Source organism: Rhinatrema bivittatum, chromosome 4 (genome assembly GCF_901001135.1).
Source record: "Rhinatrema bivittatum chromosome 4, aRhiBiv1.1, whole genome shotgun sequence".
Lineage (NCBI taxonomy): Eukaryota > Metazoa > Chordata > Amphibia > Gymnophiona > Rhinatrematidae > Rhinatrema > Rhinatrema bivittatum.
Genome location: NC_042618.1, coordinates 205,948,414 through 205,956,606, shown reverse-complemented (window position 1 = coordinate 205,956,606; position 8,193 = coordinate 205,948,414).

Below are 8,193 nucleotides of genomic sequence, written 5' to 3'. Positions count from 1 at the left end.
GCGACTAAGAAGTGAGAAACTTTTGCATTGTGTGATGTCACCAGCAAGTCTAGAAACAGGAGGCCCCAGCGGCCCACTATGAGCTGGAACACTTTTGTTCGACAAATTCCCATTCTCCCGGATCCAGACTGTCTGCTGAGAAAGTTGGCTCTTACATTGTCTTTTCCTGCAATGTCTGAGGCTGAGATCTCCTGAAGATGTACTTTCCTCATATTCCATGAACTGGGTTATTTCCTCCAATACTTGCTGGCTCTTGTTCCTCTCTGGTGATTGATGTAAGCCACTGTCGGTCACATAAGAACATAAGAAAATGCCATACTGGGTCAGACCAAGGGTCCATCAAGCCCAGCATCCTGTTTCCAACAGTGGCCAATCCAGGCCATAAGAACCTGGCAAGTACCCAAAAACTAAGTCTATTCCATGTAACCATTGCTAATGGCAGTGGCTATTCACTAAGTGAACTTAATAGCAGGTAATGGACTTCTCCTCCAAGAACTTATCCAATCCTTTTTTAAACACAGCTGTACTAACTGCACTAACCACATCCTCTGGCAACAAATTCCAGAGTTTAATTGTGCGTTGAGTAAAAAAGAACTTTCTCCGATTAGTTTTAAATGTGCCCCATGCTAACTTCATGGAGTGCCCCCTAGTCTTTCTACTATCCGAAAGAGTAAATAACCGATTTACATCTACCCGATTCACATTGACTGACATTACTTGGACCTCTTGACCCTGCAAGCATGCCAACCAAACAGCATGGGCTTCCAGCCAATTGATGCTCCAGAGAGACTCTTCTGTACTCAAACTCCCTGTGATGTCAACTAACAGTGAGCCCCCTAACCCAGGAGGCTCGCATCTGTCATGAGTACTAGCCAATCCAGTGTTTGTAGGGGGAACGCCCGTCTTAGGTGATCCGCTTGCAACCACCACTGCAGTTGAAGGCTGATCTCCACCAGTAGGTGAAGCTGTATCGAGTAGTCCTGATACTGTGGACTCCAACATGTAAGCAGTGTGTGCTGAAGAGGATGCATATGCACCCTTGCCCATGGAACTACCTCTAGGGTTGCTGCTATCAATCCGAGCACCTATAGATAAGACCATAGAGTCGGGCGTATTGTTTGTCAATAGTCGCACCTGCATCATCAGTTTCTAAATGCAGTTCTCCAGTAGGAACACCCTGCCTTGCTTCATGTCAAAACGAACACAGAGATACTCCAGTGTCTGGGATGGCAGCAGATTGCTCTTGGACAAATTCACCACCCCACCTAGTTCCTGGAGCAAGGAGATCACCTTGTGCGAGACTTGAAGACTCTCTTTCATACTCTTGGCCCAAATTAGCCAATCATCTAAGTACAGGTGGACCAGAATGCCATCCTCTCTCAACACCACTATTACCACCACCATGCCCTTGGAGAAGGTTCAGGGCACAGTGGCCAAATCGAAGGGTAGCACTCAAAACTGATAATATCGCCCCAAAACAGCGAAATGCAGAAACCATTGATGCTTCAGCCGGATGGAAATATGCAAGTACGCCTCTGACAAATCCAGTGCTGTAAGAAACTCCCCTGACTGTACTGTCATTATCACAGAGGTTTCCATGCTGAAATGAGTTACATGCAAATGATGGTTTACTCCTTTGAGATCCAGGATGGGGCGAAAGGAAACTTTGTTCTTTGGTACAATTAAATAAATGGAATATCAGCTTGTATTTTCTTGTGACATGGGTACTGAGATCACAGCCCGCAGGCTGAGGAGCCTTGACAACGTATACTCCACTGAATGTCTTCTGCGAAGAGCTGCAGGGAGAGACCATGAAAATGTCCCAAGGAATGCTGAGAAACTCCAGAGCATAGCCATCTCTTATTACCTCCAGAACCCACTGGTCTGACATGATCTCGACCCACCTCCGATAAAACAGAGAGAGGCAACCCTCTATCTCCTGTTCCCAGGGGAGGGTCGGCACATCTTCATTGAGGGGGTTCGGGTGGCTCTGCCGTTCGAGCCTGTGCCCTGTCTGGGCTGCCTGGAACGAAAGGACTGAGACCTACCCAAAAGGTCGAGCCCTCTGAGAAGTTGCTCCTCTGTAGGGTCGAAAGTATTTGAAACCCTTACCATGACATATCGTGCCAAACAAATGCAGCATCTTGATTTTATCCTCTGGTAGTCGAGGAACCTGGGACTCACCCAACTTATTGGCCACTTTTTCAAACCCACTCCCAAACAAGAGTGATTCTTTAAAGGGCAATTTCGTAAGATTAGACTTTGAAATTGTATAAGCCGATCAATTCCTCAGCCATAGCCGATGCCTGACTTATCACCGAAGGCACTCCTCTGGCTGAAATACAGAACAGGTCACAGTCCGCATCTGCCAAAAAAGCGGCTGCCAGTTCCATCACTGCCCTGGAATTCAAACCAGGTTCATCAATTTCCTGAGAGAGAAGCAAGCAAGTGCGAACCACCAGGGAGCAGCAAGAGGCTATCTGCAAATTCGTTGCCTTAAAGGCCTGCTTAAGGATAGCCTCAATTCTCCTATCCTGCACATCCTTCAATGCCGCGCCCCCTTCTACAGGGATAGTCGCCCGCTTGGTGATAGCACACACCAGCGCATATGCTCTCTTGCTGCCGGATCCAGAGAGCACAGTGCTTCCAAGGCTCGTACCCCTTTAAAATTAGCTTCCGGGATGCTCCATTCAAAATCAATCAATTTTTGAATAGCATCCATAATGGGAAAGAAACATGATGCCCTACGCAAAGAAATTAAAATGGGATTTCTTTGGCTCAAACATGGTATCAGCACCTTCAATGTCAGAGATCAGAGCCAGCAACTCATCTCTATGAAAGAAACGCAACATTGTTCTATACAGCTCCAACTCCAGAGGAATTTTCCCATCTTCTAGGGAGTAAGGATCGCCTTCATCATCTGTGCCATCTAGGTTCCTATCAGCGTGACCTGTAGCAGGTCTAAATGTACTCTGACACGTCCCATGGCACCAGGCGTACGGAATCCACAGTCCGCAATCCTGAACGTTTAGGTTTGGACGGGGCCACCAACTGCGCCTGAAGAAAGGACTGCAGCCCTTGAAAGAATTTCACCCAAGAAAAGGCAGACGGATCCATGCCAAAACCAGGGGGCGTTGATCCTGCACCCACTGAGTTGCCTTCCTCTGCTGTCGAACTAGTTAGGGGAGCCCCAAAACCAGGTGAAACCTCTGGTAGTTCCCCCTCCGGTCTGCTTCCTGCATCAAGCTGGGAAGAACCAGGCTCAGTCGGAGACAATTCTCCCTGAGCCTCCAAGCAGAATTATCACAAGTTAGAGGGGTCGGTCAGGCTGTGATGCCCAAATATGGCAAACAGCACAAAGAGTAAGGTGCTTAGGGTTCTTTGTTACTGGCACCATGGATAAACACCTGCTAGCAGCACGCTCCCAAAGGCATCTGCAAATTGTGTGCTCAGCTGCGCACCCAAACAAGAGAGCCTGAACAGGGTGCCCAAAAACAAGCTCTGTCCAATAAGCGCATACTATGGATGCCCAAAACATAGGTGCCCAATATGCGGTCCAGGCAGACACCCATCTGAGCGTTCACTCAGGCACACAAGCGTGAACCGAATCAGACACTGTTTCGTGGCAGATATGTGCATAGAAAAGAGCGTGAACACCGCCATGGCCTACCATGTGGCATCTAAACAAAGCCTGAGAGTGGGGCCTAGCCAAAAAGGTTGCTCAACCTGCCATGATTCTCCAAGTTCCCCCGGCGATGGGAATGGACATCGGATTGGCATGCCAAGTTCAGAAACCAGAAGGGGAATGGAATCCCTAAAATTTAACTCCCCTTCTTTTTCATATATATATATATATGGGATGGGGTGGAGAAGGAGGGAAGGAAGCCACAACCCTGCCCCCATCACACCTTATCTGCTCTTTTCCTTATCCCCCCTTTCAAAGCTCCTTTGATCCTCCCACTCATTTCCTCCTCCCACCCGATTCCATCATTCATCCTGACTCCCTCTCTTCTATTCATCCACTTACCCTAGGTCACTCCTCCCCACCTCACAAAACCATCACCCTGGTTCACTCCCCCCATCCCCAGCTCACCCTCCTCCCTCTGCAATCTCCATTCAGAGGAGAAAGAATGGGTACTGGCGGGGGTAAAGCGGGGGAAGAATAGGGCTGTCACTTGGGAATGGGGGAGAGCAGGAACTGGATGAGCGAGCAGGGGAAGATCAGGGATTTGGGGAGACAGAAAAGAAAGAATGGGAATTCACTAACAGATGGGGAGAGTGAAGACTTGGGGGGGCAGGGAATCACAGAGTGTGAAAGTGGAGAATGGGGGAGCAGAGCAGGGACTCAGTCACTGAGTAGAGATTTGGGGCAGACAGTAGGGAATTTTCAATTTGGTGGGTAAGAGTGGGGTGTATTAGATGGGCTGGGGAAGGTATGAGTGAAGGTTGCGGCCTTCACCAAGGACAGAGACAAGGTACAGAGCCTGGGCAGGAGCATACCTTAGTCTGGAGATGATGTCTTCGCCTAAAGCAGTTGTGGTTCCCTGCAGGTAGGTACAGGCAACCACCAGGACTTACCAGGTGGAGTGGAAACCAGAAATAGAGCAGGATCCAGGATCAAAGCTGAAGACCAGGAATGAAGCAGATGTTAGGATCCAACAGCCACTAGGAACATACAGAAAAAAAAGCCCAGGCAACACAGTATTATGGAGCAAACCTTATGAGGAGTATTAGACCAGCAAAGATGTGTCAGGCTAGGGCTCCTTATAGACAGCTTTCAATTTGGGACACACCTGCTGCTAGTCCAATATGGAGTCTCTGGAGGTGGTTCCTAATGCTGTTTTAGCTTCATGATTTCAAGAGGTTGTTTGCTGAACCAGAGTCCCTGTGACTTCAATACCCAGGCCTGCAGGTATAATCTCCACTGCCCATGATAGGGAGTGAATGACCTGGAGTACTGGAGAAAGTTTGAAAGGCAGTAGAAAGGGAATTGGGTGCTGTGAGGTGGAGAGAGGTAGGAATGGGTGACAAGGAAGGAGCTGGGGAGAGGATGAGAAGCAGAGGACAGTAGATGAGGGTTAGGGAGGGTGTGAGTACAGAGGGTAGAAATGGAGAACTAAGAAGTGGGTGAAAATAGAGGGGGAATAGGAGGCTGGGGAATGCTTGAGAGAGCAGAAGAGGAAGGAGTGAGAGTGGAAGATAGGTGAGTAGTGAAAAGAGGGAGATTAACCCTCCAGTACTCAGAGGGGGGAAAACAAAAAAAAAAAAAAAGGTGAAATTTAGCTATGAGTGGGTAGAAAGGCAGAGGACAGAAATGGAGAAAAAAGATGAAAGGGAAAGATCAATGTCAAAAATAGATGAAGGGAAGCAGAGATATGAAATGAAAAATGGAAAAGAGATTCTGGAAAATAGCTTAGGAGAAGACCAAAGAGAGAGAGAGAAACTGGACCAAATAAAATGCCCACACAACAAAGGTAGAAAAGTATTTTATTTTCATTTTTTAGAAAGAGGAAAATGTCAACTTTGGGAATGTGCATTTCTTTTATCTTCGTATTTTGCTCAGTATAGGTGGGAATGTATTTCTATTTCTCTTTCCCCTGTGTGGCACTACTCAGAGTCTGGCTGTCCATTTCAGTTTTTGTCAGCATGTTTCTGTTTCTAATGTATTAGGTAAGTGTCAGCCTGTGTTTTCTGTATGACTGTGGTGAGGGATACTGCAGGTTTGCCATAAAAGGTTCCGAGTGCGTTTCTGGGAGGGTTTTGTGGAGCATCACAATGTGCCTAAGGATGGACAGAGATTGAGAAATTACTACTTACCTGATAATTTCCTTTTATTTAGAACAGATGAATCCAGAACAAGTGGGTTATGCACCTCTACCAGCAGATGGAGACTGAGCAACTGACATCACAGTCTATACTCCTGCAGTGACATCAGCCTGCCAGTATTCTCTTCAAAAGCAACTGTGGACAGACTAGCAAAATGTGATTAAACAGATAACCAAGTCAATAATCAGTCTACAGATAATACATTCTTGTCTGAGTTCAGTCTTAACACTAGTATAGGGACTGGACTAACACCAGCAATCCCTATAACCCATAGCCATGGAGGACGACCATAATACAACCATTTGGCAGCCAAGGGAGGGAAGTTGGATTCATCTGACTTTGCTAAAGAAAAGGAAATTATTAGTAATTTCTCATTTCTTAGCATTCAGTCAGATGAATCCAGAATAAGTAGGATGAACCCAAGCTACTCCTAAATAGGGCAGGAGGCTGCCTGCGGTCCAGTCAAAACTGCATGTACAAAGGCTGAGTCCTCCCAGGCTTGCACATCCAGACAATAATACCTGGAAAAAGTATGTAATGAAGACCATGAAGCAATTCAGCAAATGTCGACAGGAGACAATTTCACTTCCACTCATGAGACTGCCTGAGCCCTAGTGGAATGAGCCCTGACCTGACTAGGTAATGGCTTCCCAGCATCAACGTATGCAGCCATGACTACCTCCTTAATCTAGCGAGCTACGGTAAGCCTGCAAGGCTGGCTCTCCCTGCCTAGTACCGCCATGAAGGACAAACAGGCGATCTGTTTTCCGTAAAGGCTTAGTAACCTCCAGATACCTGATATTTTGTCTCTTGACATCCAAGGTTGCAACAGATTATACTCCTCTACATCTCTTTCTCTGTCCAGAGACAGCAGGGAGATAGACTGATTCAAGTGAAAGTCAGTGACCACCTTTGGTAGAAAAGAAGGAACATTACACAATTGCACCGCCCTTGGAGTCACCCGGAGGAATGGCTCTCGGCAAGACAAAGCCTGCAGTTTGGAAACCCTACATGCAGAACAAATTGCCACAAGAAACACGGTTTTCAAGGTCAGTAACCGCAGGGTCAAGTTACGCATCAGTCTAAACGTAGGGCATGCTAAGAAATCCAATATCAAGTTAAGACTTTAAGGGCACTGGAAACCGCAAAGGAGGACGAAAATGTTTCACTCCTTTCGGGAAACTGGCCTCATCAGGATGAGCCAACAAGGATCTCATTCACCTGACCTCTGAAACAGGCGAGAGTCGCTACTTGTACCTTTTAAGGAATTAAGGACCAAGCTTTTATTCAAGCCATCCTGCAAAAATTCCAAAATGAGCAGGATCTTGATTGAACAAGGAAGAGAACCTTGATCTCCACACCAGGCCTCCAACACTCTCCAAACCCGCACATAGGCCAAGGAAGTGGAGAACTTTCTTGCTCTAAGCAAGGTGGAAATCACTGCCGCCGAGTATCCACATTTCAGCAAGTAAGCCTTTTCAAGGGCCATATTGTAAGACAAAATAGAGTCGGATCTTCATTTATTTATTTATTTATTTATAGTTTTTATATACCGGGAGTTCCTGTATACAATACATATCACTCTGGTTTACAAATAACAGTAAGAACTACTGCCGGGGGCAGTTTACATGGAACAAATCAGAACACTTGATCTAAACAAATAGTAAAAGAACAAAGCTGCCAGGGGCAGTTTACATGGAACAAATCTTGGAACAAATCAGAACATGAAGACAGGGCCCTGCCGCAACAGATCCCTGTGTCCTGGAAGCCGAAGGGGCGATTCTGCCCAGAACCGCTGCAGATCCACATACCATGGACTCCTGGGCCAATTTGGAGCAACCAAGAGCATCATCCTTCTATGGCACTCGATCCTTTGGATTAATCTGCCCAACATGGGCCATGGAGGAAAGGCATACAGCAACTTGTCTTTCGGCCACTTCTGCACCAAGGCATCAGTCCCCAATGACTTCGGCTCTCTCCTGTGACTGAAGAATCGCTGAACTTTTGATTGCGAGAAATTGCCTGCAGGTCTAGAAACAAGACCCCAGCGATCCAGAATCAGCTTAAAACGCGTTTGATAACGCCCATTCTCCTGGGTCAGGACTCTCTGCTGAGAAAGTCTGCTCTTACATGTCTTTTCCTGCTAGATGTGAGGCTGAGATCATCTGGAGATGTAATTCGGCCCATTCCATAAGTTGAATCTATTTCCTGCAACACTTGTTGGCTCTTGTTTCCTCCCTGATGATTTATATAAGCTACAGTCGTTGTGTTGTCTGTTATTACCTGGACCGCTCGAACCTGCAGCCTGTCGATGAACTGCAAATGTGCCAGCCGGACTGCCCTGGCTTCCAAACGATTGATGTTCCA